The sequence below is a fragment of the Strigops habroptila genome, chromosome 13 (assembly GCF_004027225.2).
Source record: "Strigops habroptila isolate Jane chromosome 13, bStrHab1.2.pri, whole genome shotgun sequence".
Taxonomy (NCBI): domain Eukaryota; kingdom Metazoa; phylum Chordata; class Aves; order Psittaciformes; family Psittacidae; genus Strigops; species Strigops habroptila.
This window is the reverse complement of record NC_044289.2, coordinates 8,879,350-8,902,325: the sequence shown is the minus strand read 5'-3', so window position 1 is coordinate 8,902,325 and position 22,976 is coordinate 8,879,350. Positions and strand designations below refer to the sequence as shown.

The 22,976-nt window shown below is 40.9% G+C and overlaps 1 long non-coding RNA gene across 4 annotated transcripts in view; it reads left to right on the top strand.

Moving 5' to 3' along the window:
- Positions 1-22,976, top strand: part of LOC115615331 — a 67,328-nt gene that overhangs the window by 17,416 nt on the left and 26,936 nt on the right. For 3 of the 4 annotated variants that reach the window (XR_003994019.1, XR_003994022.1, XR_003994020.1), the window contains exons 4-5: positions 14,939-15,065; positions 20,593-20,672. This is a non-coding gene — a long non-coding RNA (uncharacterized LOC115615331). Of the gene's footprint in view, positions 1-14,938; positions 15,066-16,074; positions 16,158-20,592; positions 20,673-22,976 lie in introns of those variants that run through there. The other variant, XR_003994021.1, reaches the window with a different exon arrangement.

Genomic DNA, 22,976 nt, shown 5'->3' with positions numbered 1-22,976 from the left:
AAAAATTATTCAGTTATTTCAAGTGCTTTCTCTACCTGTCCCTTCCCCAGGTCACTGGATCATTTTCAGCTAACCCTCAGTAGCATTTGGCTTTTCTCCTCCCATATCCCCACCTATAGGCTAAAGTAGTTTGGCCAGTTGGACTCTTTATGTCCTTATCTATAAAATGACAAATTATAGGAAGGTCTTAAGCAGCACTGATGGTAATGTGATGATTACTTAGATTGATTTTAAAGCCTTTTTGGCTTTCAGAATCTCGCTCGTGACTCATGTCTGTTCACAAGATACAATTATAGAAGTTCTTAGAGCAATGGAATGTGTGCAGCTTTGGAAGGCCTCTTGTGTTGATTTAAAGGAGACCTCTCAAATGAGAAGGTAAAAGTCAAGCCTCAGATGAGACATCAGGACTTGATTTTTCTGCCAGCTGGTATTTATTTGTCTGCGTCTGCATCTGCCATTCCTCAGAAAAAGCTACTGGCAGTGAGAGCTGTGCGGTGTCTTCCTGATGCCTGCAGGGGAATCTGCTCCCTGTGTTGGTTCTGCAGAGCTGAGAAGGTGGAAAACTTGCTTTTGTCAATAAAATAAAAAGTTATGATTTAAAGAGCAAAACAGGAGCTGAGTAAGGCTGTTCTCCTCTACCACTAGCAGAGCAAGATTTAAAGTGGGCTGTGAAAAAACAGCGAGTGATGGCCGTGCATTCGCAGCATCCTCGTACCCCAGTCCTCCACTCACTCCACTTGCCTGCTCAGTTTTCCACTGCTCCCCATGGAAAAAAACCCCTAACTATTCTATGATTCTATGGGTCACTTTTCCAAAAAGTGAACGGTTGAAAGGGGACATGTCAGCTCCCAAAGTGGCTGAACTCCAGCCCTTCTGATCCAATGATTCAAGTTCAACACCTCATCTAAGGCACATTTATCTGTACATATAATCCATGTTATGTTTCCCCATTCAGATTTTCTTGTGCAACCAACACCTTGTGTGCTTAAGTCTCATTGAAGGTACCTTCTGAATTAGCTGGCTAGCTGGTGGCATCAGCTGTGTTTCTACTCACACGCAGCTACTTTCCAATTGCCAGCAGAGCTTGATTTTCACATTTCTCTTCCAGCCATTGTCTGACTCCTGATAGACGCACTAGTTGCACCTAGTTTCACGCAAGACTCCTGAATGCCAGATGGGTTCTCACCAGCTGTGTGCTAAACCTTGGCAAACTGTTCCACGAAGCCCAGATATGATTTTGATTTAAGACCAAAGATGGCACCAGGCATTCAGCTTTCTTTTTCAATAGTACAGAGCCTGTTTTGATCAAAGGTGTTTATTCAACTGTGCATGCAGCTGGTGCGATTATGTACACGGACTGGTCAACAGTCAGTGTTTCAGCTACCCCGGCCTGAGTCAATGATTTATTCCTGCACTGGCAGTCACTGGGGATATGAATCAGATGTATATTTGCATTTCCTAAATTTAGTACATGCATCTATGTAGCCAGTCTGTGTGCACAACTTGGACATATTTTCATTTGCATTTTATCACGTTTCACAGAGGGAGGTTAGATCATTTTCAGTTGAGCAGGACCTCTAGTGGACTGTTGTGTCAAAACACTGGTATTTCTCTACCCTTCAACCATCCTTGGAGGGCTTGCTTGCAAGGGAAGACTTCTCTAGTTATGCAAATAAGGATATTTCCGAGGACTTGTTTAACTCTATTGTGTGGAGTTTCATAGATCAGGTACCCTTATGGAAGGCTATTCTAGTGTAATCATAGCAGCTTGAATTCACAAACCAACTTAACCAATATAGTTTCCCCTGAAAGCAGCCTTTAAATATCTCTAATATTATGCTTCAAAAATATCTATCATTAGTTCGATCCTGTATCTTCCATTAAATACACTCAATATTAAACAGGTTGCATATCGTATAGCCATCAAATATCCTCCCATGGAGTCATCCACCTATGTTAGGAGGTCTGGATCAATGCAGCACTGTGCCTGTGCTTATGAACAGGCACATTGCTTTTTCTTGTCATACCATTTTGGTGTTCCCATCCCTGCTCAGGTCCCAGGGCCACAACCCCACTGTTCATTGCTGCACTCCTGTGCGATGGAGCAGAATTTGGCCTTTGTGCTGTAAGCACATGGGATACACAGGAGAAAAGCAGAGCAGAGTGGGAACAGTTAAATCCTGGAGCTCTTATCACATATTTCCAGTTTTATAAAGTTTTTTTTCTCAGAATCTCATTTCATTTGCAATCCTGAAAGTAAAAGAAAGCTCATAGGGGTCTAGGTTGTTTTGGAGGAATTTAATACCCAATTTCATCCACGTCCACTGCTGTGGAAGCTATTTAAGCAAAGGCAGAATTAATGGCAATATTTGGGTTCTTTGGGAATTTACTCCACTAAAGTGAAAGCTAGCCTTTTGGGTTTAGTTCCAAATTGGAGCAAAGCAAGTTACGTTACCACTGTTGCTTTTTGATGCATGTAGTGTTCCTCTGTTTTATTCCCTGACGGAAGGAACTAAGGAGAGGCAGGGCATTTGGCACATGTCTAGGAGGCTGGGGAGCATCACTCTATCCTACTACTGAGGCACTAGACCTTAAAGAAGATGCTAATGAAGCTTGAAATCACATTTGCATTGCAAATGATACAATTTGTTCTGCCTTTATACAGAATTAATTTGAAATGTTCGTTTTGTTCCAATTGTACAGCTGAATAATGTTACTGCTTTAGGTGGCTCAGCACTGTAAAAACCTTATTCGTTAACAAGGCATGGTAAATTAAAAGAACTTCTATGTTGGGCAGATCATCTCTTCAACTTTCTGACATTTGTTTGTCAGCCATCTTCAAATTGTCAAGCAACAGGGGAGCCCTGTTCTCCCTAGAAGATGCTGATTTTTTCAGTCACAGGAAGATTTTTAATTACAACTGCTTTGGATGATTACCTGAAGGGTTAAACTACCTTCTAATGTGGTTTCATTAGCTCTTTTGAGTAAACACAACATAGGAAGGTGTGAGTTTTGTTTAGTAACTGATTAACAACAAGCAAAGTGGCAGGCCTTAGAGGAAACTAGTGTAGGGTTTGCACCAACCCCTTTGGGGAATGCCTGATTGCTTCAGCCACCTTGGCAAGAGTTTTTAAAGACCTTTGTGTAGGGACAGCAGATAGCCAGGCCTATCTTTAGTTAGTTCACTCTGAAGAAGAGAATCTATCCGCACCAGTGGACGTTACAAGAGTCCGTCTGACTGAGAATTGCACAATGCCCCCATCACCTTCCTGAGCCTATGAATCTAAGAGTAGAGCTTTTATGTGTTGGAGAGCCGCAAGATGTGTGCTCAGGCTTATCTGATAGCTGGGAGACCACAGCATCTCTCCAGGGTCCCACACTGGGTGGCTAACGAGGTCAGGTAGTTTTGACTTGGAGGCTATGTCCGCTGTGAATGTGTTTCCTTGGCTGAGGATTGGGATTACTGAGTGGTCCCTGTGTTAGCATCACCTTGCTATGGATTTCAGGCTGCTCTCAACAGTTCTTGCCCCTGTGTGACAGGATGTGACTATTGCGAGGTAGAGGTGTTCGAGCATGTTTTCCCTCGAGCAGTACATATACAAAGCAGCTACCGTCTGGTTCTTCTTAAAGTTTGTAACTTCATGACAAATATCTTTCTAGGCAAGTAGAAAAACTAAGGATGATTTTTGTGTCATTTCACCTTGCATTGCTGAAAAGGTAGCAAGTCTTGGAAACGCAGCTGCTCTACTGTGTAGTGAGATCTTAGTAGTCTCAGAGTTGAATTTTAAAAGGCTACTCGTGATGATTTAGGATCCAGTTCCCATTTTTACTGATAACGAACATAACTATGCAAGGCATGTTCCATGAACTTTCGAAAAATGGGTATAAGTTTAGATCCTAAAATAGTGACAGCTCTGCCTACCTTCTGTATCTCATCTCTTGCAATGAGTTAAAGAGGTCTTTGGATATGAGAAAGGTACAGCTGAAACTCTCTCCCCTTGGACAGTCACCCTAGGCAGTCGTTCTCACATCCACTGGAAGAGTAGATCCTTAGCCCAGCCAGAAGAAAAGCATCTCAGATGATGCTTACAGGTCAGCAGCTGGCCTACTGAGAAGGATACCTTGTGGTTTTCTGTGATTAGAGCCAAGCTGACAATATCAGGCTTTACGTGTTTCTAGAGGGTTGTTTCTTGGGGGGTTTGGGGGAGTTGTTGTTTTGGTTTTTTTTTAGGTTGTAGGAGGTGTTTTTTGCTTTTAATTATATTACGTATAAGTTTGTTTTAAAGTTAGAGCTCTGTGTTGCCTCCAGCCTGACATGAGAAATACCTTAAGGCTTTGCTATGATACATTTGAATAACAGTGTAATAAAGTACCTAAATGTTTGAAAAGAAGTTTTCAAAAGGGTGGGAAGAAAATACATGTTTCGTCTACTTATGCAGTAAGTAGATGATGTACAGATACTCAGATACTGGTAGTCTTCATGTTAGATGCCCAGATGCCATTTGACTGTTTGAGATAAGCTTTTGCATACTACAAAGTCTGAAGCAGAAATGTATGAATACTGACATTGCTGCTTACATGCACATAAGAAAGTGGGGGGTTTGTGTGAGGGATTTTTGTTTTTACTTTTTCACACAAAACAAGTTTTGCATGTCCTTAAGAAGGGACCTATTTAAATTTCTCACTGGTGGATTACAGCTTTTTTTCTCAATGAAAAACATTAAAGAACAAAACTTAACACAACCTAAAGAATTACAGTACTCTACAATGAAGTAACTGATTTTGTTTTTCGAAGAAAGATCATTAGCTTACCATCTTAAACATTACATTTGGACAAGGGATCATCTAATTTATTTTTGTTGTTTACTTGCAATAACTTTGATCCACCTTTTAAATGCTATTTTATACCCTGGTCATCATTTCAGACATCTTCATCTATTTGCAAATGTAACAAGAACATATCCTTAGGCAGTGACCTTCCTACATGTCATGCATATCTGGCTCAATCGGCATTTTCTGTACTTTCTGAAGAGATGTTTGGATAATTGTAGAGTGGTTCGGATTCATCTGCGTACAGAGACATATCTTTTTTTGGCTCTCGGCAAACAGTCTTCAGAACAGTCACATCTACAAATTATTTAACTTTCAAATGCTCATTAAATCCTTGGCTCCTTCAGCGGGCTGTGCAAGTGACATGAACAAAATTCTGGAAGGCGAGGGAGGAGGAGGAACGGGATAAAAATTGCTTTTCCTTCACATTGTTATGCCCTGCGATGTGTTACTGTCTGGTCATGCACTGTCACTCATTTGAAGTGTCCCATGCAATGCCCAGGGAGTGCTGTAGCATGTAACAGCTTCCCATTATTAAGTTCCTAACAAAGCTTGACTAGCAGAAAGGTTGGGCAATGCTTATGAGGAATTCTCATTCAACATCCTAAGTTTTGTTTGCATCAGAGCAGTCTGAAAGGAGGCTGGTGCCTTAGTACGTGTGTGCCTCACATGGCTCAAGCAAAGAGAATTAGTGCAGTGTCTGATTTAAACCACAGTTTTCACCGTCTAGATCTTTTTTTTATTCCCGCTGCATAGTTTTAGCAAGAAAAGCGAGTGAAAAATTGCTGTCATAAAAGACTCATCTGCTTTCCATTATACTGACATTTAAGGATTGCACACATTAAAATGCTCCTATGTGCTACAGAGAGCGACAGAAAAAACAGGAGGTTGAAATTTATAACAAATGGGAGATCTTTGTAATTCAGCTACCCTGGGATGGGCATAGAACCAGCACTGGGAAATGATCAAGATCTCCCTCACCTAAACCCTTCCCATTCCTCCTTATACCTACATGTCAGGGAATTAAATTGCCAGTGCACAGGAAAATACTTTCTTAGAACACCCTTTACCCTCTGTCTACTTCAGATATATATATCGCTCTCTACTTCAGATATTAAATATATATATTTTTATATATATATATATATATATATATATAAAAAGTATTGGCATTTTCAGTCCAAAGTGAGTTTGTTGTACTCCTGCAGGCATAACCTTAAAGTCAGTAGCTTAACGTGATCTGGTTTATCAGTGCCTTTTGGTCTCTACTGGAATGCAATTTTAAGAAGCTTTTTTCTTTGAATTAGGAAAGCTAATTCCCCCTTTCCTTCTGGGCAGCTTCCAGCTGCTGGGATCTTTTGGTTTCTCGCAAGTTGAGGAGCAGCATTTTTTGTGAGTGAGATTTCTAAAAATACTGGTTGTTTTATAAGCGAGTGGCAGACAAACAGCTCTGCATTCCTCCCTATGGCAGAGCTGAGGGGTGTCTCTCTGGCTACAGGAGCATTAGCATGCAGTAAAGCGTGGTCTCACAAACCTGCCTTCCCAGATATCTTCAAACGACCCCACGAAACCACAAGGAAAGTTGGAAACTGTTGGTTTTATGATAACATCTCATATCTGTCTTGGCATTTGATCCATATAGCGCAAGTCCAGTATTTGGACCACATAGCGCAAGTCCAGGACTGAGAGTTTTGGTTGCAATTCTGGGTGATTTTCCTCCAGATCTTTTTCTCAAAGTTTCAGATAATCATAGAGCATCAAAACCTATTTTTGAAAAAGCTTTTTCAAAACACAGTGTGTAAAAGCACCAACACTCGGCTTCTCTCTTAGTCTCCAGCCACCACTTCTGTGTCAAGTTTATTCAGTTTACAAGTCAAAGCCAGTTTTTTTAACATCTTTCTGACTTCCTGCTCAGCCTGTTTCTTGTAACACGAGCAGTGTTTGTTCTGTTTCGTGTAACACTCCTGTCAGCAGTGAACCTGGGCTGGGACTGTGCCTGGCTTGGGGGTGCTGCTGCCTGAGAGTGAAGAGAAATGCTTGTTCTCCTTTACTATATCACTTGTCTTTCCAAATAGAGTAAAACCTCAGCTTTGGTAGTAAACTATATGTTTCATCTTAAGAGGGAAATTAAAATGAGACACTGACAGGTTTTATAGGATTCAGCTTGCACTGTTTTTTCTGGCCCCTAGAAATCTTTAGCATCCATCTAGCTTTGTATCAAAACCTGATTTGGTGTTTGGCAATTACCTAACCTCAGGTTGCAGAAAGGATGGTTTATTGCTTTGTAGCAAAGAACAAAATAATTAAAGCACCACATTTGAAAGAAAATATTTTGGCTTCTCATAGAAATACAGCTGTGTGGTTCTAATTTTCAGCTCTCATCTAGTTTTCAGAGTTGAGCATCCCTATCCATGCTACACATTCTTACATTGCAGTAAAGAAATGAATTGTCTTAGGCTCTCTGAAGACAGCCTCTCATTGACGCATAAAATTCTAGATATAAATACTGAGGGTAGCTGATTCAACATCTAAGTAACTTGAAGTAATGTACAACATAAGGTATAAGTTAGGCAAAGTTCTGCACAGCAATATCAATTATCAAATCCCATTTTACATTTTGGTGGGTGAACTTTTGCATCTGCAGATGATGATGGTCCAATTTATCATGCTGTATAAATGATGGGTTCAAACACATTCCACTGAATTTATGGCTCTGAAAGCTTTAACAGTGGGTAGCGGGAGGAAGTGGAGGAGGGGAAAGGAAGATGCTCACAGGGAATAAAGGTGAAAGGAATGAACGCTTTCACTGAACCACAAATTGTTGGCCCTTTGTGTCTTGCTGATGCATTAACGATCAATACCAGCTTCCTCCCTACAGCATGTATTGCTCTGTGCTGTTGCCTGTTACTTTGCTTGCCCTGTTTTCTGAGGCTGCACAACAGGAGCTCCTGACAAGGACACAGGGAGCCAGAATCAAAATTAAGCCACAGGATGAGTTATGGCAGTCTAAAGAGTGTGAAGGACAAGCTTTAACATTTTCCATTGTTAAAAAAAAACCCTAACAAATAGTCCTATTTCATCAAAGCATTTACCGTATGCCTCTAATTACACATGCAAGTGGGTTTGTTGGCTCCAGTGGATCCCTGTGTTTAATATTTTCAGCACATGCCTAACTTGGATGCATCTAGGCATAGTGAGACGAGAGGCGAAAACATGTTTGGCTTATCTTTACTGTCATTAATCTTTATGAATGTAATAAGGCCTCATGATTACATAGATAAATGGATAAAATCAGACAGTATAAAAGGATGTTGTTAAACATGCTAAAAAGCCCCCAAACAAACCCCAAAGTATTGTTTTTCTAGTTTGGGGTGAGTCCAGGTAAAACTTGGTATGTAGGTTAGTGTTTAAACTGCACAGGAGATCAAGGGTCCTAATTTTAAGTTTGGGAGTAATATCAGTGAATTAATGCAGTGCAAGCCTGATGTGGGATGAGAGGTGTAGATTTAAGTTATTTCGTGCTTGAAGAGGTATTCAGTGCAGGAAGTGCTACTTTAACCATTTGCCAGAGCCTAGCAGGTTTTTTCAGATTAGTGAGTTTCTCCAACGAGAATTGTAGAATCATCGAAACATTTAGGTTAGAAAAAGACCTTTAAGATAATCAGGTCCAACCCTTAACCCAGCACCACTAAACCATGTTTCTCAGTGCCACACCTACGTGTCTTTTAAATACCTCCAGGAATGGTGCCCCACTTCCCTGGGCAGCCCGTTCCAGTGCTTGACAACCCTTTTGGTGAAGAAATGTTTCCTCATGACCAATCGAAGCCTCCCCTGATGCAACTTGAGGCCAATATTCTCAAAACCATATTTTCTGAACCCTGACTTTGCCTCTCTAAAAGATTTTTCCTCTGGGGACTGTCAGAGGGAAAACAAGGAGCTGTCCTGGCATTAGTTAGTGAAACACTATGGCATATTTGTGAGTGGGGTCACTTGCAATTCCCCTATTTTTATATTTTAGGTTGCATTTGTTGCCCAGAGTTGCTAGAACACCCGTTTCTGAGCTCTGGGTTTGCTTCCCAACAAAGCAGGATGCTTTATAAATGGTTTATCTTCCTCAGATTATTCTCTCTCCTAGCCAGCAATGCTTGCTGCATCATTGCAGTGGATATTGTTCTAAATGAGTTATAGAGGCAGGATAGACTCTCTTTTGGCCTTTTTGCTACAACAGGTTCATCTCGTATCCTTATCCTCATAGGGCTCAATATTGGCAATCTATTGTAGCCTGTACATAAAATTCAAATATATATGGAAATTATGGAACTCTAAAACATGTGGTCATCAGCTTTCAGAGTTTTGGAGACAGGGTGGCTTGGAATAACTAACATCCCTGTTCTCCACAGAAAGATATTTTTAGTATTTTATTTATGGTTTTATCCACAACATCAAGATTCAATAATATTTTTAATAGGAAAACTATACTATGTGAAAGGTTTGAGGGTACCTGAAGATTTCACAGTAAGTAATAGTGTACATATTGCTACTGCTATTTAAATACTAATTGCTAAGATTTATTGCATAATTTTAAATGTTAAAGGTCAAATTAGTCCCGTCTCATACCATGCAAATCTCATTAGATTTGTGATCAGAATCTGACCCAATAAAAAGACTTTTGTCCCGTAATCTAACTACAGCTTTTAAGATAATTAACTTGGCCTGACATTCTGATTTGATCTTAAACAGGAACCATATTCCTTTGAAAAGGATTTATTGCATCCATTTGAATCAATAATGCAGTTAAAAGAACAGTGGGAAAGAAAACTGAAAATATGATGTGAGGTACATCAATGAAAAAATAGTAACTTTTATAAAAAAAAAAGAGGCAAAATTGACAGTCAAAATATCAACCAAGGACTCAGTTCTGGTGCAGAGATGGATAGTGTATTTAATCGAAGCAGCTGAAAACCTCCTGCAAGACATGGATCACAGTCAAGTCTGAGAGGAGGCAGCGAGGGGAAGGAAAACTTTGACAGCTTCTGAATGCCTTTAGGTGCACTGTACGCTAACAGTCTCACTGCTTGAAATATTTATAAAATGTAATATTGAAGGCCTCAGAACAGAGGCTTCTGTGGCAGATAGACATATGCTCTTTTGGATCCTGTCTCGCCAGTGGAAGAGGTGACAGTCCCCAGTGCTTGTCACTGCCTCTTGCTGCCAGTCCTGTCCCAATCGCTCCCTGCTGAGCCCTGGGCAAAAGGCTCCTGGGAAGCACCATCCGGTTGAGCTGTTCATCCGATGTGCAGGTCTGGGCTCACACGGCTGCCCCATCAGCTCACAGATTGCTTCGGAAAGGATAAAAAGGGAGAGAGAGGAGGAAAAACACTCCTGGGAGACAGCAATGAGCATCTCAGGTGTGTCCTTGCAGAGGGATAATCATGGTTAGAAGTACAACCTAAAAAGGAGGACACAGTTTAGTGTGCCAGTTTGTGGCTTTGCCTTTAGCTCTGCTGCTGACAACTGGATGGGCGAATTATTTCACCTAGCTGTGAAATTTTCCTCTTCCTTGAAAATGCTGTTAATAATCACAACTAGTGTTTGGAGTTGTTTAAACTATGCATATAGATGGGCAGTGAGATGGCACTATTTTTTACTGTTAATAATTACATGCCAGAGTGATCACTGATATCAGTTATTACTAACAGCCGCTTGGACCCAAAGTCCTTTTCCATGTGGATGACTGCTCTGCAAGGTTCTGCTGTAATGAAGCAAATCTTGGCGACTTGCTGCACACTCTTGCCAAATTCCAGCTCATAGGCAAGAGACACCAAGCAGGATAAAAACTGCAAGATTTGGTTCAGTAATAAAGTTTTGCAGTTCTCTAGCTGTGCACATCCAAAGGTTTTGCAGTACTTCAGTGGGTTTGAAAACCCTCTGGATTCAATTGCAGTCCTCTTGATTTCCTTAGCTTTTCATTCTGAGCACATTGGAGGGGCAGGGAACTGTGAGTGGACTGTGTGTGGAGCCTGGCGGCAGTGGCCTCTTCATTAGGAGAAGAGGGATGTGTAACATCTCAGAGTACTTAACTCCAATTAACTGATTAGCTTGAGGTAAAATCCTAGCAAACACAAGGCTGTTTGACATTTTGAAGTCAAAGACTGCCTGCTGTCTTCTGTTTGGAATACAAACTGTCTTGGGTTTTTTTGGTGTATTTCTTGGGAGGGCTAAGGAAGAACTCCTGCGTTCAGCCTGGCCAGGGCACAATGTACTCTGGATTGTGTCCAGGGAAGCTGCTGTCCTAGAAGTGACAGAATCTGTGGGTGCCAGATTCCCATCTTGTGGTGCATGCCTGAGGATGGGTACATGACTCAAGAGAGCTCAAAGGGTCTTCTCTTGTGTTCAGAAGAAAAAAGTTAGAAAATGAAAACAAGTCTAGTTGGATTTAGTGCCTGGCTGTGCATTCATCTCATTTGACTCCAGGTGGGAACATTGTAATTTCAGGATATAAGGTATTAAATTAAAGCTGCAAAGATCATAATATTGATCTTTCTTTGTTCGTAGGGTTTGTTTGTTTGTTTGTTTTTAACTCCTGAGGCTGTGACTCTGCATTGTCATCCAGCTCAGTGTTTTGCAGTTCAAAATGCCCCTACACATACATCTGTACTCACTTGCGTATTATTAGTAAAAACTGTTGCTCATTTTGATGTACAATTAGAGACAGACTATACAATTACTTCTACGAAAGCATTAATATGATTGTACTAAATTCTGTCTTAACAGGAGACGTGATATTTATCTTTAAACTTCAAAAGCATGGCTTGTGAGCCTCTGGATGAGATTCACAGCATGGAATTAGTGTACCGTAAGCAAAGGATCATTTTTGCAGTATTAATTTCACCTGAGTAGGTAACTGATCAAATTGAGGTTTTTCAATCACTTATTGTCAGTTTTTTCTGACAGATTTTCAATCACTTATTTTGTTTCTCTACTCTATTTTTGGTTTCTTCCCACTTTTCCTACCAGATTGCCCCAGGTTGTTAGTATTGAAAATATCTTTACAGCTGTCAGTGCCCTGTATTGCTGCTGTGCTTTGTGTATGCAGGATGGGGGCACCTGCAGCCTGCTGTGCAACATCTTTGCTGCATCCCTGCTTTGTTAGTGAGCTCACATCACTTTCATCAGAGGAATGCTTGCCTTCATGTGAACTCTTGAAAAGGCACCAAGAAAAGGCAGCAGCTAATTTCTGTGGATGGTGGTTTTCCAATTAGTTGGAGTGTTTCAGGCTGCAGGCTGTGCAGTGCAGTCCTGAGGGTGCAAAAGGTGATGTTTTTCCAAGCAGCAGTTTCCCTGCCAGGATGCAGGATTTGGTGGGACAGTGCCCCCTGCTCCCTTCCTCCAATGCTCCCACAACCTGACACCCCCTAAGCAATACCTACCTATTCTGTGCAGATTAATTCAGAAATATAAAATGAATGGAAATAAGTACAAATATGCCAATTTATGCATTTAGCACTCCTGGCAGCATTTGTGGTTTTATTCTTTGTCATGGTTTAAGCCCAGCCGGTAACTCAGAACCATGCAGCCGCTCGCTCACTCGCCCTCTTCTTCCTCCCCCCACTCCTGGAGGGATGGGGAGGAGAATCGAAAGAACGTAACTCCCACGGGTTGAGGTAAGAGCAGTCCAGTAACTAAGGTATAATACAAAACCACTGCTGCTACCACCAGTGGTATAATGATAAGGGAAATAACAAGGGGAGAGGATACAATTGCTCACCACCCGCCGACCGATACCCAGCCCGACCCGAGCAGTGATCTGGGCCTTCCGGGTAACTCCCCCCGGTTTATATACTGGGCATGATGTGCCATGGCATGGAATACACCTTTGGCTAGTTTGGGTCAGGTGTCCTGTCTCTGCTTCCTTCCGGCTTCCCTTCCTCCCTGGCAGAGCATGAGACTGAGAAAGTCCTTGGTCGGAGTAAACATTACTTAGCAACAACTAAAAACATGAGTGTGTTATCAGCATTGTTCCCAGGCTGAAAGTCAAAAACACAGCACTGCACCAGCTACTAAGAAGGAGAAAAATGACTGGTACAGCTGAACCCAGGGCATTCTTCTTTCCCTTCCCACCTGCTTGAGTAACTCATGATTGTAATGTTTCATTAACAGTACAAGTGTGTGGTGGATTCTTCCAGTAGAATGGCCTCACAAATTCTCATTTGGTTCTTCCTAGGCACAATCGGTTTTTCAGTGCAGTATATGGGTTTATCCTTATTAACACCTATGTCACAACTTTTGATCTCCGAAGGTTGAGGTTCTGATATTAAGTATGATTTAAACCCTTATTTTTATGAGGTTTCCAAAGCCTCCAAATATTTGTTGCCTTAATGTTCATTGCACTGAGGTCTACAACTTCCTAACAGCCTGTGGCAAAATGCATGCTTGCAAATGGTAATTAGAGGCACAGTTTTATTTTATGAGCCACATGAATTCAAATGCCTGTGCTTGCACTAGCCCCTGAGTCGCGGAACAGTGGAGGGTTGGTGATAGCCTCTGATTAATCCCAGCTGGGCTGCAAGCCAGTGGCAACCTGAGGCTGGAAGCTCCATCTGCAATCTCCAGCCCGCTCAGCCATGCAGGGCCCCAGAGATTTCGCTTTGGGGTCTGTTATTCCCAGGCAGAAGGCAAAGCAATCCATTGGTTGCATACTGGTCTGGGGTCCTTTGTGATTTTATGTTCCTAGATAAAATACTGCCCAAGTACGGATATTATTTAAGCAGTTTTTAAGCAGAAAAGGAGATCTGTTTTTTCCTTTGTTTTCCCTAATCTGTCTCACAGATGAGAAATTCTGGAGATCACAATTCTTTTTGAAGCTCAGCTTCTGACATCTAAGAATGTTGCTCAACCAGTTCTTTCAGAACTTGGTTCTTTCATAAAACTTTATTTCTAGAATTTTATTTTATTTTATTTTTTTTTTCCTTCCCCACCTTGAATCCTAGTAAGATGTTTCAGGCAGCTGCCTTTTAATCTTTAGCATTAATTAACTTGGTAAAGTATGAAGTAGCAGAAGCATGGATGACAATATTAATGAAAGTAATAAAAACAGATTAATGACTAAATTGAAAGAAACAGAAGCCCAGCCTCCCTGCAGACATGGATATTAATGAGGTTTCCTTTGTTTCTCTCTGAGGGTGGGAAGTTTCTCCCACTCCACCAATTTCTGCAAGTGTCAAAGAGTTTATTTACTTTGTGCCTGGTTCCAGTTTGAGCCCCAGGCAGAATGTGGTAAACACAGTGAAATACTGTGAGAAACATGAATTTCTGACCTGACAGTAAATGTGACAAACCAGTAATCTTAATGGGATTTTTTTTTCTTGAGGTGACCAAAAAGGATGGAGACCAGTTTGTTTGGGGGTATTTATGCACATTGAATTTCTGAGATTGCTTTGCTTGGGTAGGAAAGACAGGTATACAGTCGAGCAGCATCTTCCTAAGTTATTAGGGGAATTTAAATACACAGAAATGGACAAAGGGAAGGAGATGAATTCATGACATTCTGCCACAACAGCTGCTGGCCTATTTGCCTGCTCAAATAAATAAGACCAACAAGTGTCCTGACGGCAAATTAAATAGAATCTTAAGTTATCAATGTGTGTAAACAGATACTGGGTATTTGGCATGCTGGTGTTTCCTAAAGTCTCCTAGTTTGGGTTGAGTGCACCCTTCCCTCACTTGATTTCAACAGGCAAAACACACACAAGCCACAGCTTCTTAAGTGATCGTGGGGCATAACATCTTAAGTTGGTGTGCCCAGAGCCTTTGTCCAGGGAAAGAAAGTGATGATGGACTGAAAATTAACAAAAGCACTCTAGTGTATATTTCTGTGTCCATGCTTGTATCCTGCTTAGGGAAGCAGAGAAGGTTGATTTGCACATTCCTTCTGTTAATGGCTTGTGATCTTGCAGCAAACTCAATTTGTATCCATAATGAAACCTTATAACGCTAGTGGCAGTATTAATATCAGTGTAATTAATAATACTATTTATATCATCAAGAGACAGTCACTAATTATGCAGAAGGATTGATATCTAACAGCAGATTAACCTTCTCTCACTAGGCAACAGCTTGAACTTGTTTTCACCCAAGTAACTCATTAAGGGAGAGGCTCAGAAGCATTGCCATGGGGGCAGAGAGCTGCTGCAAGAGGGCAACTGAAATGTCATCATCAACTGCAGCACTGCGAGGTGGGTGAAGTCTTAGGGCCAAGGTTTCCATAATTGAAGTTAAAAAAAGTTACACTTCTAAATAAAGCTCTCTCATGCCTCTGAAAGGGGTCCTGGTTCTCAGGAATATATCAGTGGGACCAGCTCATCTTTATTCAAAACAGTTCTTTCCATTTAGGTTTGTCTGGAGCTGGATCACTCCTGACTTATCTCATATGTAAGTCAAGTTCCTTCACTTGGTTGTAGCAAATAGCGGGTACCATGCTAAAGAGAAATGTCATTTATAAAACCAGATACAAGAAGAGGTTCAGTCATTCCCAGCAAAGATATTTCTCTTGATGAGGTGGACTCCATGTGTGTGAAAAGCGTGTGAACTTTTTTTTGGTTTAATTTATTTCATTGCTACATTATGATACTCATTTCAAGAAGTCCCAAACATTTTAACTTGTCAAATTCCTTCACTTTGTGGTTGGTTGGTTTGTTATTTTTTTTATATCAGGTCCTTTCTACCTAAATGACTGGAGAACTGGTATGGGGTTGAACCAAGAAATACCGTGTAAATAAAGGCTGGTCCATGGTGAGGATAAGAACTTTTTTCAAACTGTTTGAAGCACTCTGTTTTTTGGTAGTGCTACTTTAATTCAGACTTCTGAGAAACTCTGAGGCATGAGATGTCTTTGTGAAAATTCATTACTTCTTTCCCTTTATTTAAACAAGAAGAAATAAGAGTCTTAATCAGGGTCTGCTGATGAGTTATATGGGAAGGTCAGAATTGATAGCAGTTGTAAAGAAGAACAAAACTGCTTTAAAACCTCATTCTTTTCTGGTGATAAAAAACCCCATAATATCAATTTTTTTTATCTTTTATGGACCTGTTTCAAGTGAAGGGTTTTTGTTATATGCAGTTTCTTCTCTGAAAACAAAGTACATTGGTAATAAAAAGTAATCTTTCCTTTGGGTAAGCTTTAATCCATGAATTCTGACAACCCAGCAATCAAGGCTTGTTTCTTCATCCACAGGCTTACGGTCTAAACCGCACAAAGGGTTGTACATGTGCAGTGCACAGCCAGAGCAATGTCCCGTGCCTGTTTGCTGTATAAAAATGATGTTGTGGTAAGAAGACAACGGGGTTCCAAATGAGAGGTTGGAAAGACATCAAAACAGCTGCTAAGTCAGCTTTTGATACGAGCTGGCTTTCTAACGACTGCTTGTACTACTTCAGATAGTTTATGCTCTTGAAATTTCAGCCATTGAAAGCTAGAGGTCTCAGATATTTCACCACTGACAGTCAGTCGTGCATTACCTTGGTTTTTCTAGCAACCAGCAGCGTATATTAAAAGGTAATGGGCTTTGGATTAGACACTCACGGTGGAGGCAGTGTCATCTGAAACCTGTCACAGCTTGATTCAGACTATTGTGGAGACGCCTAGTACTGCTAGATCAGTGCTTGGTGCTCTAAAGATAATAGCCTTGTACAAAGGCAGAGCAATAGTTGAAAATCCCATTGTATCCCTTCTGGTACTACATGTTCTCTGATTTTTTTTCTGAGCTTATCAAATGTTATAGTAACATAACTGCTCTATGACTCCACAGCTTCATGAGGGAGGTGGAAGTGGGAGTAAAGAGAAAAGCTGTCCTTAAAATAAAAAGGTTGAATAGTAAGTAGAATAATGGGATATAATATCCAGATACTCACACTAGGGCTTCTGAATAGTCACCAGATAATCCCGTTACAGGGAAATGCAGAGGCATAGCCGGAGTGAAAACACTAGAGGCCAAATTCAGCCTCAATACAACCAGGGGCAGCAAATTCATGCCTGAAGCTCACAGCTTCTCTGGACCTGTAGAGAGGATAATAGTCCCTCGTTCTGCCATGTTAACTTCAGCGTGGCACAAACAGCAGGAGGCAGATTGTCCCTTGACCCAACTCCTGGCGATGGTGCAGAGCTCCAGGTGCTTCCCAAGGGCACGCTCAGCCGAGCGGTGGGGCAGTATCTGCCAGCCCTACGGCTGCCTCCCCCTGTGGGAGCCTGGTCAATAGTGCTTGGCTTGATTTGAGGGTTTCAGTTTTCAAGGAAAACAGACTGCTCTTTTGTAGCTGGAAAGAAATGTGTTTGCAGTGTGACTAGTACCCAGTGCAGCATCAGTACCTTGCTGCTCTTCGTCCTGAGAGACTGAGCTTCTTTGGTGATACAGGCACAATTCCAGGAATATGAATGTCAAGCTGGGCCTTATTCTACCCAGAAAATGAAGATGTATTTGAGTTCCAGTCTATTTCTTGAATTAGAAAAACAATATAGCTCACACTTTTCTTCCTTGTTTTGAAGTTTAGTGTTTTATATTCACACCTTGGAGCATCTTTGGGTCTACAAGGATGCTGGGGAGGGACTCTTCCTTAGGGACTGTAGTGGTAGGACAAGGGGGAATGGGTTCAAACTTAAACAGGGGAAGTTTAGATTAGATATGAGGAAGAAGTTCTTTACAGTGAGGGTGGTGAGGCACTGGAATGGGTTGCCCAAGGAAGTTGTGGATGCTCCATCCCTGGCGGTGTTCAACATCCCAGGTTGGACAGAGCCTTGGGTGACATGGTTTAGTGTGAGGTGTCCCTGCCCATGGCAGGGGGGTTGGAACTAGATGATCTTAAGGTCCTTTCCAACCCTTACTATTCTATGATTCTAATCTCTCATACAGGCCTTAGTTTTACATTCTCCTGGGCAGCTGGTAGACATCATTTAATCCTCATTCACCTCCCTCAAGATGAGGGTATTGGCCCTGCAGCTGGAAAGGCCTGCACAGACATCCTGCCCCGACTGACAGGTGAAGTTAGGCAGGAATTACCTGAGGCTTCCTACAAGAAGTGGATTTTTTTTTTTTTGTTATAAAAAAGGATGTGTTTGCAGGTGATAGCAGAGTAACACTCGTGGTTTTCCTTCCCAGCCTTTCAAGGCTCCCTTCAACTGAACCATGAGTTTTGGGTTTGAGCCTGTGCTGGCTTTACTGGGACATCAGTTTTCCCTTGCCAGCCACCTTCTCTCCAAAGAGCCACCCCAGCACCTTCATGTGGATCAGGATAGGCACAGAATTTGCCAGCTAATGCTGCCAGCAAAGGCCACTGTGCCTCCTCCGCTGATGCGGGGGCTTAGAGTCTGGGAGTCCCACCCCAGCAGCAGTCAGTTGAGGGCTGGTCCAAGCTCTCTGCAATTAACTGAAAGATTTAGCTCACTCTGGTGCATGTGGATCCAGTCCTGACTCCTTAACATTCAAGAAGAGACCAACACCTGCTCATTCCTGCAGGTAAAGGCGAATCTCACTCATCAAGTAGTTAAGCTATCCACGTAAGAGAAGAAGAACACGCACAATAAACTCTGCTGTTTAATAGCAGTCATGACGTTTGAGCCTACAGTTAATGAGCTCTCAGCCTACAGCAAGCCCATCCTTTTGTCACTGAAGATTTGACTTCAAATTATTTGGCCTTTCAGCAGAAGCCCATGGATTCTTATAGTGACCATAATGTGCTGAATAACAACATGGGTTTTACACATACTCTCACACAAGGGAAGAAAAGCACTGCAGAGTTCTACATAAATTAACTTTTCATGTAAAAGACCTAGAACAATTAGTCTTCAACATGCATATAGAAATAATTAGTGCGGTTATAAGTTGGCTGGTTTCTTGTTAATTGACTGTGTGTATGTATTTATTGACTTTGAAAATGATGCCAAACTTTTCTGCTAAATCAAAGGAGCTGACTTTCCCTCTTGCAATGGTTTCCACATGCCGAGGAGTTTATGAACAGACTTTCCCGAAGTTACAGAAGGAAAAGGCTCCCCTCTTGTGGCTGCGAAGGAAAACGACATTTTCGGCACTTCCCTAGTTCTAGAGAAACACGTTAAGTTATGAAATTCCAGTTATGTTCCACTTACGCCATAGCACGAAGCTTTGCCACTTGTGTAGTGCTGTAACTTTTTTTTCTAGCAATCTCTTCAATAGCTGCCAATTTTGCTTCGAGGCGAAGAGAAGTATTTGGGGAGAACTGATTTAAGTTATTTAAGCTGTAACTAAAAGTCATGATCTGTATCAACAGTCTGAAATATTAGACTTAAAGAATGGATTTTACACTGGTTAGCATTTGTCCCTTTAAAATATGTTCTTAGTAAATTTTGATTTCTATGTGTTGGACGCATTTTGCTCTATAAAGTCTGGTCTCAGACAGAAGACCTTATAGGTAAATGTTTAAACCATTCTGTAACTCAGTAGGCATTCATTTGGATATCAGGTTTTTTTATTACTTTAGAAATGCTGGGAAACATACACTATTTCCACGATTTCTGATTTCGTTTCCAGTTGGTGTGAAACTGCTTTTGAATAAAACCTGAATTTTAATTTAAAAGTCACAAAAGCAGCAGCTTAAAATTGTTAGTTAAAAGCTGTCTTTAAATACTTTGGATACGTCAGAAAGAAAAGCAGTAAGTTTACACAGGCACACAGTTAAAATGAATGTATTTTTGAATGAAGGGAAGTTTTTCTTGAAGTCAGTAAACTGAAGCACTCGTTTCTTGTCAATGTGTCTGTTCAAGTTTTGGCATTGGCCAACAGGACTTAGCCTCTCACACCTCATTTGTATATAAAAGATGGAAGAAGAAACCTAACTTTCTTGCTTTTTCTACTCTAGCTGGTTTCTCGGCATTGAATGACCGACTCATTGAACACAGATATACTGAAACTCAAATACATTGCATTTTCTTTCCTCTGTGTTCCTACAGAAGAAACAATTGCTACCCAAAGTAGAGCTCATTTACTCATTTAACTGTCCAGCTTCTTGGCCAATAACTTCCTTCAGGCCACTTGCTTGACTTTCTTTATAATATCAGCAGCAATGATGTGCGATTTCAAAAGTATGTAAATAATTTATATAAAATTTAAAATAGCTTATATTAAATTTATGCCTCAGTATAAGTTCTTATTATTTCAGATTTATGTTTTAAATTAGTTTCTTTTCAAAAGAAACACACGTGTTAAATAATCTGCTTTTTTTTCTTTAATCTGTATTTCATCTATTATAGAGACACTTAAATTCCAGGAAATAATTTAATTCTGGGATTTGAACTGGACACACAAGAAAACAGTAAAAGTTTTGGATTCAAGGCTATGATCTTGGACAACTCTCAAAAGGAAATATAGAAAAATGTAGCTCAGGAAAAAGGCAGCCTGAAATTAGAACTGTTGTTAATCCAAATATAATAGAACAGATTTAGATTTTAGTTTTAACCCTGGTGCTATTTTTATACTATAAAGAAGCTAAAATGGGAAGTTTTTTATGTAATGAAAATCCAAATAGAAACAATTTCTTGTTGATTTCTAGATTTTGTTACTGAGGAAGACACGATTTTCAAATTTGGTGCATCTCTTTATTATTGTAGTTATTATTTTTAATGATCTTTAAAATGAGATGTATTTGGCCCAATACTTTGACACATATAGTAGAACTGTTCACTTTTAATTATTAGTCTGTGGAACTAAACCCTGTCTTTTTCTCTATGTTGAGCAGATCTATTCAAAAAGACCTGCAAATGGGATGGAAATGGAATTGCACTTTAGGGCAAGAAGAGAAGAAGTCACAGCACTTGTGTGAGTATCAGTTCTCATATTTGATCAGAATACAGGTTGCTCTATTTTTGTGTCTTGTCTTTGGCCACGTTCTGCGTGGTACCGTTTTGTACCATTGATAACATTTTGAATGTCACTGGTGGCTTTCTGGAGCTGAGGTGCCTTTGCAAGGCAGTGCCACCGGGGAACTGAGCGTTCCCATTCATTTACAAAACAGAAAAAAATCTGCAGCTTTTGGAGCTGGAAATATCCCCAAATTTATATGATGTGTTTAGTCCGGATGCATTATGCATGTCCTTAGCTATACTGAGGCCTTCTCTGGAGATGCAGCTATAACCACAGTGTAGCCAACTATTTTTTCTTCCCTCTGATAAACAAATAGATTCCAGAGAAGGCAATTTCAGTCTGCTGCCTTTGGACTTAAACTGATCTGAGCAAACACTCCAGGAAGAGTGAAGGACACCTGAGGGCTTTGTGCAGTTTGCAGCTCACCACAGAGAGCTGTAAGGTTCCTGTGTTAATCCTCTGCCATCCAGATTAAAAGCTTTTCAGATCCTTTGCAGTTTTTATTTTTCTTTTTTCAGAAACAACCTGTAGAGTTCTGTAATCACCACTGAAAACAGCAAACAGCAGCCCTTGGTGATGTGAAATGAGGGCCCTACTCTTTCTTTACTCTGTGCAGGGAAGACCTGATACACAGATCACCCTTACAGAGCAGTTCCCTCCCCATCCCTTCCGGCTGCTCAGCATCTGCGTTAGAACAGGTTTTTTGGGTAAGGTGATCTATTTAAACCTTCCATCTTGGAAGTTTGCTCTATACCATTTCCATAGTAGATTCTGAAGAAACTTCCAGACAATTAATATGCAAGGATGCAGGTGATGGCTGCGGGAGGCGATAGCAGTTGCAGAGTAACCTCTATCCCTCACATCCTGACTGTGTTGCTCTGTCTCTGACCCAGTGATGCTGCTCTCAGCACACATCAGGCCTTAGCATGAGCCGTGTGTCAGCCAAAACCTGAGCAGGAGTTGTGTGAAGGGACACTAAGGTGCCTGTGACTTCAATGAAACTGCTGCCTGGGACCGCAGGGAGAGCAGGGGCTGGCATGGTTTGTGGAGCTCTGCTTTGTATTTGCCTCTTAATGCTTTGTAAAGAGTAAAAACTGTGCGTGCTTGCTATCTCATTATTGTGCATAAGATAACTAGAGCTCCTCTGCATGAAATGAGAAATGCATGCATCTTCTGCTCTGCATTTAAGCAATAATAATTTATGAATCTAATCAGGCTCTGGTTTGCAAGAATGATGAATATTCACATTCTAAATAGCTGAGAAATATTAAAAATGTGTGACAGCTTTATTTGTTCCAGCTCTGAGGATTATGGGTGAACATTTTCCTGAATGTCCTGAGCTTTCCCAACATCATTCAAGCTCTGAACTAGGAAAACAGGGTGTTCAGCCTGACACAGGCCTGCGCCTGCCCAGCAGACCTGTGTGCAGTGCCCTGCAAATGCATTCCATGTGCCCACTCCAAAAAGAGCAGCAACAAAATAGTGGCACTGCGGATTTTAAAGTCTCTGTGACAACTTCTTTCAGTGCCATAGCTAATATCCAAGTAATTTTCTAGCACATGTATTTTTAGGAACTGGATTTCTTGAAAGCGAAGGATAATGGTTTCCCAATAACCTCCCCCTATTGCTTATCTTACCAGTAACTTTGGGATTTGTGTATTTGAGCTGAAAGGATTTGGTAACTTTAATTGTATACCTTTTGCTCTGGATTCCTCTGCAATAATGAAAGCAGACGATCAGCAGTTTTGCTGCCCTTAATAAGGTGTTTAATTTACAAATCCTAGGTTGCCTGCAGAGCTTCACATTGTAAGGAAAGTATGTAATTTATTTTTTTGATCTCTTCCTAATTACTTTCTATATTTTGCTTTGCTTGCACAAGGGTTCAGTATTTGATTTGCTTGTCTTGCAGTGATCTTTACATATGACCAAAACATGATTTTACCATCTAAATGACTAGATAAACACTGGTCTGCTGAAGAGCCTATCATATGAGAAATTAATTTAAAATGCATGTTTGTATTGGGGGATTTTTTTGGTGCTTTTTTTGTTGATATTGATATAAGAATCAGGCTGAAAGAACTGAGAAGCAGAGACAGGAACATCTTCTGTAGCCCATTGTTCTGTTGGGATTATTCTTATTTTTTTACATTGGTATTGAGTTTGGGGCACAGCTCACACTGAGGTCACATTATCTATCACACTGAATTACCAAGTAGTGTCTCTGTAGTCAGCCAGGCTATAGAGGTCTATGTCATGCTG